This window comes from Mobula birostris, chromosome 6, assembly GCF_030028105.1.
Source record: "Mobula birostris isolate sMobBir1 chromosome 6, sMobBir1.hap1, whole genome shotgun sequence".
NCBI lineage: Eukaryota > Metazoa > Chordata > Chondrichthyes > Myliobatiformes > Myliobatidae > Mobula > Mobula birostris.
Genome location: NC_092375.1, coordinates 114861606 through 114873767, shown reverse-complemented (window position 1 = coordinate 114873767; position 12162 = coordinate 114861606). Strand labels below are relative to the sequence as shown.

At 44.7% G+C, this 12162-nt stretch overlaps 1 protein-coding gene across 1 annotated transcript in view; it reads right to left on the bottom strand.

Moving 5' to 3' along the window:
• LOC140199280 (glial fibrillary acidic protein-like) overlaps positions 1-12162 on the bottom strand; it is a 65804-nt gene that overhangs the window by 20660 nt on the left and 32982 nt on the right. The gene's annotated exons all lie outside the window — the stretch shown is intronic.

The window sequence follows — 12162 nt, the reverse complement described above, 5'->3', positions numbered from 1 at the left end:
AGATACAAATAAATAGTAATAAATAATGAACGTGAAATAACAATATAACAGGGTCAAATGAGTCCTTAAATTAATGCAGCTATTCCCTTCTGTTCAAGAGCCTGATGGTTGAGGGTAAGATTGCAGAGAGACATTGATAGGATGCAGAAGTGGGCTGAGAAGTGGCAGATGGAGTTCAACCCGGAGAAGTGTGAGGTGGTACACTTTGGAAGGACAAACTCCAAGGCAGAGTACAAAGTAAATGGCAGGATACTTGGTAGTGTGGAGGAGCAGAGGGATCTGGGGGTACATGTCCACAGATCCCTTAAAGTTGCCTCACAGGTGGATAGAAACATAGAAAATAGGTGCAGGAGTAGGCCATTCGGCCCTTCGAGCCTGCACCGCCATTTATTATGATCATGGCTGATCATCCAACTCAGAACTCCGCCCCAGCCTTCCCTCCATATCCCCTGACCCCCGTAGCCACAAGGGCCATATCTAACTCCCTCTTAAATAAAGCCAATGAACCGGCCTCAACTGTTTCCTGTGGCAGAGAATTCCACAGATTCACCACTCTCTGTGTGAAGAAGTTTTTTCCTAATCTCGGTCCTAAAAGGCTTCCCCTCTATCCTCAAACTGTGGTCCCTCGTTCTGGACTTCCCCAACATCGGGAACAATCTTCCTGCATCTAGCCTGTCCAATCCCTTTAGGATCTTATACGTTTCAATCAGATCCCCCCTCAATCTTCTAAATTCCAACGAGTACAAGCCCAGTTCATCCAGTCTTTCTTCATATGAAAGTCCTGCCATCCCAGGAATCAATCTGGTGAACCTTCTTTGTACTCCCTCAATGGCAAGGATGTCTTTCCTCAGATTAGGAGACCAAAACTGCACACAATACTCCAGGTGTGGTCTCACCAAGGCCTTGTACAACTGCAGTAGTACCTCCCTGCTCCTGTACTCAAATCCTCTCGCTATAAATGCCAGCATACCATTTGCCTTTTTCACCACCTGCTGTACCTGCATGCCCACTTTCAATGACTGGTGTATAATGACACTCAGGTCTCGGTGCACCTCCCCTTTTCCTAATCGGCCACCATTCAGATAATAATCTGTTTTCCTATTTTTGCCACCGAAGTGGATAACTTCACATTTATCCACATTAAATTGCATCTGCCATGAATTTGCCCACTCACCCAACCTATCCAAGTCACCCTGCATCCTCTTAGCATCCTCCTCACAGCTAACACTGCCACCCAGCTTCGTGTCATCCGCAAACTTGGAGATGCTGCATTTAATTCCCTCATCCAAGTCATTAATATATATTGTAAACAACTGGGGTCCCAGCACTGAGCCTTGCGGTACCCCACTAGTCACCGCCTGCCATTCTGAAAAGGTCCCGTTTATTCCCACTCTTTGCTTCCTGTCTGCTAACCAACTCTCCACCCACACCAATACCTTACCCCCAATACCGTGTGCTTTAAGTTTGCACACTAATCTCCTGTGTGGGACCTTATCAAAAGCCTTCTGAAAATCCAAATATACCACATCCACTGGTTCTCCCCTATCCACTCTACTAGTTACATCCTCAAAAAATTCTATGAGATTCGTCAGACATGATTTTCCTTTCACAAATCCATGCTGACTTTGTCCGATCATTTCACCGCTTTCCAAATGTGCTGTTATCACATCCTTGATAACTGACTCCAGCAGTTTCCCCACCACCGACGTTAGGCTAACCGGTCTATAATTCCCCGGTTTCTCTCTCCCTCCTTTTTTAAAAAGTGGAGTTACATTAGCCACCCTCCAATCCTCAGGAACTAGTCCAGAATTTAACGAGTTTTGAAAAATTATCACTAATGCATCCACTATTTCTTGGGCTACTTCCTTAAGCACCCTGGGATGCAGACCATCTGGCCCTGGGGATTTATCTGCCTTCAATCCCTTCAATTTACCTAACACCACTTCCCTACTAACATGTATTTCGCTCAGTTCCTCCATCTCACTGGACCCTCTGTCCCCTACTATTTCTGGAAGATTATTTATGTCCTCCTTAGTGAAGACAGAACCAAAGTAATTATTCAATTGGTCTGCCATGTCCTTGCTCCCCATAATCAATTCACCTGTTTCTGTCTGCAGGGGACCTACATTAGTCTTTACCAGTCTTTTCCTTTTTACATATCTATAAAAGCTTTTACAGTCCATTTTTATGTTTCCTGCCAGTTTTCTCTCATAATTTTTTTTCCCCTTCCTAATTAAGCTCTTTGTCCTCCTCTGCTGAACTCTGAATTTCTCCCAGTCCTCAGGTGAGCCACTTTCTCTGGCTAATTTGTATGCTTCTTCTTTGGAATTGATACTATCCCTAATTTCTCTTGTCAGCCACGGGTGCACTACCTTCCTTGATTTATTCTTTTGCCAAACTGGGATGAACAATTGTTGTAGTTCATCCATGCAACCTTTAAATGCTTGCCATTGCATATCCACCGTCAATCCTTTAAGTGTCAGTTAAGAAAGGGTAGTTAAGAATGCTTATGGGGTGTTAGCTTTCATAAGTCGAGGGATAGAGTTTAAGAGTCGCGATGTAATGATGCAGCTCTATAAAACTCTGGTTAGGCCACACTTGGAGTACTGTGACCAGTTCTGGTCACCTCACTATAAGAAGGATGTGGAAGCATTGGAAAAGGTACGGAGGAGATTTACCAGGATGCTGCCTGGTTTAGAAAGTATGCATTATGATCAGAGATTAAGGGAGCTAGGGCTTTACTCTTTGGAGAGAAGGAGGATGAAAGGAGACATGATAGAGGTGTACAAGATAATAAGAGGAATAGATAGAGTGGATAGCCAGCGCCTCTTCCCCAGGGCACCACTGCTCAATACAAGAGGACATGGCTTTCAGGTAAGGGGTGGGAAGTTCAAGGGGGATATTAGAGGAAGGTTTTTTACTCAGAGAGTGGTTGGTGCGTGGAATGCACTGCCTGAGTCAGTGGTGGAGGCAGATACACTAGTGAAGTTTAAGAGACTACTAGACAGGTATATGGAGGAATCTAAGGTGGGGGCTTATATGGGAGGCAGGGTTTGAGGGTCGGCACAACATTGTGGGCCGAAGGGCCTGTATTGTGCTGTACTATTCTATGTTCTATGCAAGTAACTGTCCTTGAACCTGGTGATGCAAGTCCTGAGGAACCTGTAACTTTTACCTGATGGCAGCAGTGAGAAAAGAGCTTGGCCTGGGTACAGAGGATCTTTGATGTTGGATGCTGTTTCTCTATGTCTGTATTGGTCCATTCCACTGCCACCCCCACTCCCCCAATAGCATTTTGACGTTTCATGTGTTCATCTACCTACCTTCCTTTCAGAAAATCCAAACTCCTACCTCCCTCTACAAGCAAAAGCTTTGTGTCTCTCCTCTATTATTTACAGTGAATTTATACCTGTACTAGTGATTACCAAATCATAAAATGCAGAAATAGGTCTTCTGATGGTAATAGGTCCTACCTATTTCCTTTATATACACCACTCATCGCAATTAAATCTCTCCTCAGTCTCCATAGTTTCAAAGAAAACAATTTTAGTTTAACAATCTTCCCTTGTACAGTAGTAAGGCAACATGCTGTATACCTTCTTTCCTGCACACAGTCACCAGAACAGCACTCCAGTTATCTAGTGTTGTACAGAGTTCTAACATCCTCCCTGCTCAAATATCCTTTCCTTGCGTGTTCAGGAAAGATTCAAGAGTGTTTAAATATGGGACCCTTCATGTGGTCACTGGACCTATTCCAGCACCTTTCTGCACATCAGTGCCTATAAAAAGTAGACATCGCCTCTTCAAAGTTTTTGTGTATTATTGGCTCTCAATATTGAATCAGTGGCTTAATTCCTTTCTTGATACTGATCAGAAATAGGCACTTTTGTGTCAAAGTGAAACATCGCCAAAAAATTATCTAAATTAATTACAAATAAGCAATCAATTATTTTGTGTTTTATAAGTATTTACCCCCTTCAAGTCAGTATTTAGTAAATGCACCTTTGGCAGCAATTACGGCTTCAAGTCTGTGTTGATAGGCCTTTATCAGCTTTGCGCATCTGGACACTGCAATATTTCCCCAGTCTTGTTTACAAAACTGCTCAAGTTCTGTCAGATTGCGTGGGGATCATGAGTGAACAGTCCTTTTTCCAAGTCCAGCCACAAATTTTCAATTAGATTGAGGTCTGGCCTCTGATTTGGCCACTCCAGGACATTTATTTTGATGTTTTTAAGCCATTCCTGTGTAGCTTTGGCTTTATGCTTGGAGTCATTGTCTTGCTGGAAAACAAATCTTCTACCAAGTTGCAGTTCTCTCACAGACTACATCAGATGTTCCTCCAGGATTGCCCTGTATTTTGTTGCATTCATTTTATCTTTTATCTTCCCAAGCCTTCCAGAACCTGCTGCAGTGAAGCATCCCCGCAACATGGTGCAGCCACTACCATGCTTCACAGCAGTGATGGTGTGATTCCGATGATGTGTGGTGTTTAGCGTTTAATCTGATGGCAAAAAAGCTGAATTTTGGCTTCATCAGACGATAGAACCTTCTAGCTGACTTCACTCTCCCACATGCCTTCTGGCAAACTCTAACAGTGGCTTTCCCTTTGCCACTCTCTCAGAGCTGCAACTGGTGCAGCTCTTGAGCAAGTTGGTGTCTGCACAGTCTCTCCCATCTCAGCCAGTGAAGCTTGCAACTCCTCCTGAGTTGTCATAGGCCTCTTGGTGGCCCTCCTCACTAATTCCCTTCTTACCCAGTCACTCAGTTTTTGAGAACAGTTTGCTCTGGGCAGATTTACAGCTATGCCATATTCTTTCCATTTCTTGATGAATGCTGTAACTGTACTCCAAGGGATACTCCGTGACCTGGAAATTTTCTTGTATCCATCTCATGACTTGTGCTTTTCAATAACCTTTCCATGGAGTTTCTTGGGGTGTTCTTTCGTCTTCATGGCGTAGTTTTTCCCCAGGATACTGACTCACCTGCAGTTTGACCTTCCAGGTACAGGCGTATTTTTACCACAATTAATTGAAACACCCTGACTGCACATGGTGATCTCCATTTATGATTATATGACTTCTAAAACCAATTGGGTGCACCAGTGATGATTTGGTGTGTCATATTAAGGGGTGGGGGGGGGGGAGAAGGAAAGAGAATGAATACTTATGCATCAATTATTGTTTTATATCTGTATTTAGATTACTTTATAGAGATCTGTTTTCACTTTGGCACAAGAGTCTTTTTCTGCTTATCAGTGTCAAAAAAACCAAATTAAATCCACTGTGATTCAATGTTGTTAAACAATAAAATGTTACAGCTATACAAGACTTTGGTCAGACCCCACTTGGAGTACTGTGTTCAGTTCTGGTCACCTCACTACAGGAACATAGAATAATACAGCACAGTGCAGGCCCTTTGGCCCACAATATTGTGCCAACCCTCAAACCCTGCCTCCCATATAAACCCCCACCTTAAATTTCTCCATATACCTGTCTAGTAGTCTCTAAAGCTTCACTAGTGTTATCTGCCTCCACCACCAACTTGGGCAGTGAATTCCACGCACCAACCACTGAGTAAAAAAACCTTCCTCTAATATCCCCCTTGAACTTCCCACCCCTTACCTGAAAGCCATGTCCTCTTGCTTTGAGCAGTGGTGCCCTGGGGAAGAGGTGCTGGCTAACCACTCTATCTATTCCTCTTATTATCTTGTACACCTCTATCCTCCTTCTCATCCTCCTTCTCTCCAAAGAGTAAAGTCCTAGCTCCCTTAATCTCTGATCATAATGCATACTCTCTAAACCAGGCAGCATCCTGGTAAATCTCCTCTGAACGCTTTCCAATGCTTCCACATCCTTCCTGTAGTGAGGCAACTAGAACTGGACACAGTACTCCAAGTGTGGCCTAACCAGAGTTTTATAGAGCTGCATCATTACATCGCGACTCTTAAACTGTATCCCTCGACTTATGAAAGCTAACACCCCATAAGCTTTCTTAACTACCCTATCCACCTATGAGGCAACTTTCAGGGATCTGTGGACATGTACCCCCAGACCCCTCTGCTCCTCCACACTACCAAGTATCCTGCCATTTACTTTGTACTCTGCCTTGGAGTTTGTCCTTCCAAAGTGTACTACTTCACACTTCTCCGGGTTGAACTCTATCTGCCACCTCTCAGCCCACTTCTGCATCCTATCAATGTCTCTCTGCAATCTTTGACAATCTTCTACACTATCTACAACACCACCAACCTTTGTTTCGTCTGCAAACTTGCCAACCCACCCTTCTACCCCCACATCCAGGTCATTAATAAAAATCACGAAAAGTAGAGGTCCTGGAACAGATCCTTGTGGGACACCACTAGTCACAATCCTCCAATCTGAATGTACTCCCTCCACCATGACCCTCTGCTTTCTGCAGACAAGCCAATTCTGAATCCACCTGGCCAAACTTCCCTGGATCCCATGCCTTCTGACTCTCTGAATAAGCCTACCATGTGGAACCTTGTCAAATGCCTTACTAAAATCCATATAGATCACATCCACTGCACTACCCTCATCTATGTGCCTGGTCACCTCCTCAAAGAACTCTATCAGACTTGTTAGACACTATCTGCCCCTCATAAAGCCATGCTGACTGTCCCTGATCAGACCATGATTCTCTAAATGCCCAGGGATCCTATCTCTAAGAATCTCTAAGGAAGGATCTGGATAGAATGCAGAGGAGATTTACAAGGATGTTGCCTGGATTGGAGGGCGTACCTTGTGAGAATAGGTTGAGTGTAGTTGTCTTTTCTCCTTGGAGCAATGGAGGATGAGAAGTGACTTGATAAGGGTGTATAAGATGATGAGAAGCATTGATCATGTGGATAGCCAGAGGCTTTTTCCCCAGGGCTGAAGTGGCTAACACGAAGGGGCATATTTCAACGGCTGTGTGCCCAGAGACTCCAGACCTTTGGGCACAGAGCTCAAAAAAAGCAACTTAACTGACTTCTAACATCGGAAACCAATGACTTGTTTGTTAGGTCTTGCCACTCGCTGTGAAAACAGAGACATCTCATTCTCCCTTATTAGGGAGAGAGAGGGAGAGCCTGTGGTATGTCGAAGGCCGGGTGAGCAATGTAGTCTTTGGAGTAACTGCAAATCTGTGTCTTTACTGTTGTTTTGCTCATGTTTGAGTGCTCAGTGGCAGGTGCCGATGCTTTCCTTTTGCTGGTAGTGGGGGGGGGGGGGGATTGTTGCTTGCTGCCACTTACGCGCAGGAGGGAGGGGAGCTGGGGGGCGGACTTTGAAGTTCTAACATTTAACTGTTGTACATTCTTTGGGGCACTGTTTTCATGAATGGATGCAAAGTAAAAGTACAGGATGTTTATTGTATCCATTTCTCTGACATCAAATGTGCTTTTGAAACCTTTGATAAGAGTTTGTGCAAGATATGCACTCCAAGGAGTTTGAAATGCTCACAGTTTGCACATCTCTTGTGTATTTTATCTATTTTACTGACTTATTCTACCTTTAAAGAGCTGTAGGCAACACTGGAACAGAAGGAAATAGGAATACACGTAGATCAAGGTCTTCTCAAGCCTTTTGGGTGGATACTTGCTCTTAATGGCCAAGTCATAGTCATACTTTACTGATCCCGGGGGAAAATGGATTTTCGTTACAGTTGCTCCATAAATAATAAATAGTAATAAAACCATAAATAGTTAAATAGTAATGTGTAAATTATGCCAGGGAATAAGTCCAGGACCAGCCTATTGGCTCAGGGTGTCTGACCCTCCAAGGGAGGAGTTGTAAAGTTTGATAGCCACAGGCAGGAATGACTTCCTATGACGCTCTGTGTTGCATCTCGGTGGAATGAGTCTCTGGCTGAATGTACTCCTGTGTCCAACCAGTCCATTATGTAGTGCATGGGAGACATTGTCCAAGATGGCATGCAACTTGGACAGCATCCTCTTTTCAGACACCACGGTGAGAGAGTCCAGTTCCATCCCCACAACATCACTGGCCTTATGAATGAGTTTGTTGATTCTGTTGGTGTCTGCTAGCCTCAGCCTGCTGCCCCATCACACAACAGCAAACATGATAGCATTGGCCACCACAGACTCGTAGAACATCCTCAGCATCGTCCGGCAGATGTTAAAGGACCTCAGTCTCCTCAGGAAATAGAGACGGCTCTGACCCTTCTTGTAGACAGCCTCAGTGTTCTTTGACCAGTCCAGTTTATTGTCATTTCGTATCCCCAGGTATTTGTAATCCTCCACCATGTCCACCCTGACCCCTTGGATGGAAACAGGGGTCACCGGTACCTTAGTTCTCCTCAGGTCTACCACCAGCTCCTTAGCCTTTTTCCACATTAAGCTGCAGATAATTCTGCTCACACTATGTGACAAAGTTTCCTACCGTAGCCCTGTTCTCAGCCTCATCTCCCTTGTTGATGCATCCAACTATCGCAGAGTCATCAGAAAACTTCTGAAGATGACAAGACTCTGTGCGGTAGTTGAAGTCCGAGGTGTAAATGGTGAAGAGAAAGGGAGACAAGACAGTCCCCTGTGGAGCCCCAGTGCTGCTGATCGCTCTGTTGGACAAACACTGTTGCAAGCACATGAACTGTGGTCTGCCAGTCAGGTAATCAAGAATCCATGACACCAGGAAAACATCGACCTGCATCGCTGTCAGCTTCTCCCCCAGCAGAGCAGGGCGGATGGTGTTGAACGCACTGGAGAAGTCAAAAAACATGACCCTCACAGTGCTCGCTGGCTTGTCCAGGTGGGCGTAGACACAGTTCAGCAGGTAGACGATGGCATCCTCAACTCCTAGTCGGGGCTGGTAGACGAACTGGAGGGGATCTAAGTGTGGCCTGACCATAGGCCAGAGCAACTCCATAACAAGTCTCTCCAGGGTCTTCATGATGTGGGAGGTCAATGCCACCGGTCTGTAGTCATTGAGGCCGCTGGGGTGCGGTGTCTTCAGCACAGGGACGAGGCAGGACGTCTTCCACAGCACAGGAACCCTCCGGAGCCTCAGGCTCAGGTTGAGTACATGGCGAAGTACTCCACATAGCTGAGGGGCACAGGCTTTGAGCACGCTGGTACTGACACCATCCGGTCCTGCAGCCTTGCTTGGGTTGAGACGTTTCAGCTGTCTTTAGAAGAGCAGAAAACAACAGCAGGGAGGCCATATCAGTAATTTTATGAAATGTGAGTTCAAGTCGATTGTCAAGGCTGTTGATCTAGATGGAAAATGCACAAGCTAGCGTTGTTTTCTTCAGAATAAAGGAGAATGAAACATTGAAAATTTCCCACACAGTTGGACATTTTACCCTCTGACTAAGTCACTAACACCTCTTTGTATTCACTTTAAAGTACTTTTTAAATATTCGAGTACAAAAGTGGACCTGTCATTTTACAGTTATAAAGGACTTTGGTGAGACCTCACCTTCAGTTCTGTGCTTGGATAGCTGGCAGTTGGGATGGGAATTAGAGTGATAGGACAGAGACTGGGATAGTTGGTGTAACGGGAGATACAGCCAGTAGAGAAACAGTCAAGTCGGACAGGAAGCGGATAGGGCATAAATGGGTCTACTTTAATGCTAGTATCAGGAACAAGAGTGCCGAATCTAGAGCATAGATCAGTACATGGAACTGCGCATGGTTCACATACTTGGCTGTCACGAGTACAGGAATGGCTGCTAGAAATTCCAGGGTCCAGATGTTTCAAAGGCAATGGGGGGGGGGGGGAGGCAAAAAAGTTGGGGGGGGGAGAAAAAAAAGAAGTGGCATTGCTCATCAGATATAATATCACAGCTGAAGAAAGTGAGGACATTCTGAAGGGATCATCTATTCAGTAAGTTTAAATGGAAGTCAGAAACAGGAAGAGAGCAATTATTCTTTTGGGATTATTCTGTAGAACTGTCAATAACAACAGAAACATTAAGAACAGATTGAGGGGCAGATTTTGGCAGGTCCCGCTGAGGGGTCTCAGCCCGAAATATATTCCAATACAGGTTTCCCCCACCATCCGAAGGTAGAGCGTTCTTATGAAACGGTTCATAAGCCGAAATGTCATAAAGCGAAGAAGCAATTACCATTTATATGGGAAAATCTTGTGAGCGTTTGCAGACCGAAAAATAACCTACCAAATCATGCCAAACAACACATAAAACCTAAAATAACAGTAACACATAGTAAAAGCAGGAATGATATGATAAATACACAGCCTATATAAAGTAGAAATACTTTTCCACAATCATGACTGCACTGTTCTCTGTAGCGAAAATCTCACACAAGCGCTGTCGGCAAAAACACGCGCAAGCGCTCTCCAGTAACCTTTAAGCTATGAAGCTGCCAAATCATACCAAATAACACGTAAAAATACACAGCCGATATAAAGTAGAAATAATGTATGAACAGTGTAGTATCACTTACTGGAATTGGGAAAACAGCACTGAGCACACTGATGATGGTGTGTTAGACTGAGTCGTTGGAGTTTGGGTGGTGCAGTGGCCCCCACCCTCCAGGCTGCTGACTGAGACATTGATGCGAAGAACGCAGGGGTCCAGCAGTAGCCGGGAGGTACACAACACATCTTTAAGAAAAAAGCTGAAACAAACATGCTAATTAATTAGGTGCCACCCGTAATTGTCGGCCCAGATCAGTGCTGATTTCCGATTGCGTTGTCTCTGATCTGGGCCGACAATTACGTGTCGGCAGCACCTAATTAATTAGCATGTTTATTTCAGCTTTTTTTCTTAAAGATGTGTTGTGTGCCTCCCGGCTACCTTTGCATTCTCCACGCATCGGTACAGTTCCTGTCCGTGGCCTGAGTGTTGGGGTGGTGGGACACTGTTTCCATTAGAGCAGGCAGCTCATCTTCTCCTATGACTGCCTGCCTCGATGTCGAAGGTCAAGGTCTGTCGTCTGCTGTGGCTGATGTGGAAGGCTTGCTTGACTGCTAGCCTCGCGCATTTTTCTATCACACAGTTCTTTAATAAGGGCTCAAACCATCCTGCAAACATCCCCTAAACCGACATACCCTTTCAAAATTAAAGTCGTACTTTATCATTACTCATTTGGTTTCGACTGTTATCCTTTTTTCTTCCAATTGCATCAGCTCTTCATCTGTCAGATCTTGGTGATGGGATGCCAAAACCTCTTCATCATCATGTTCGTCAGCTTCCACAAGCCAAACTCACGCTGTCCTTACTTCGTTCACCAAGATCAAAACGCTTAATTATGTCTAGTTTTACTGTAAGTGTAACACCCTTATGAGCTCTTTCAGGCTTTTCCGATACCATAGAACTCATCTTGCAAATGGCTGCTCACAGGCTCGTGTTAAAGCAATGCAGTTCCAAATCCAGGGGAAACCGGCTGCTCGGAGCACGCTGCCTTATATCGCGTGCTGATTTTTTTCGTAACAGTGAAAACACCTTCTGAAAGCAAAAATAGGGTACTAATGTAGGTCTTCCGTAACAGTGAGGTTTCATAAAGCGAACATTCGAAAAGCGGGGGGCACCTGCATGCCACACAATTTGATAGGGTGGTTAAGGCGGCTTCTGGTGTGTTGGCTTTCAATAGTTGGAGGACTGAGCTCAAGAGCTACAAGGTAAGGTTGCAGCTCTATTACATTTGGTCTAACCAGTTTTAGAGTATTGTGTTCAGTAGCCTCATTATAGGATGTGGAAGCTTTAGAGTGGGTGCAAAGGTTTATCAGGATTCTGCCTGGATTAGAAAGCACGTCTTTTGAAGAAAGGGTGAGCAAGTTAGGACTTTTCTTTGGAGGATAGGAGGATGAGAGGTGACTTGATAGGGGTGTACAAGATGTTAAGAGGCATTTTTTTTTTTATATAAAAAGAATGGACAGCCAGCACCTTCCCCCACCAAAAGAAATGGCTAATACAAAGGGACATGATTTTAAGGTGATTGGAGTAAAGTACAAGGGGAATATCAGAGGTAACTTTTTTTAATACACAAAGTGGGTGCATAGAACATTCAGGACCAACCAGTTAACAGCCTTGGGTGATGGTACACAGAGGAGCTGAGAGACACCAAGAGGGTTCAAGAGACAAGAGAACAGATCAGCAGAGGTCTGATGTCTGTTGACAAGTGTGGCTTGCCTGGCAAGTTGAAGTTGTGGTGCTTGCAGCACGGACTGATGCCACGGATA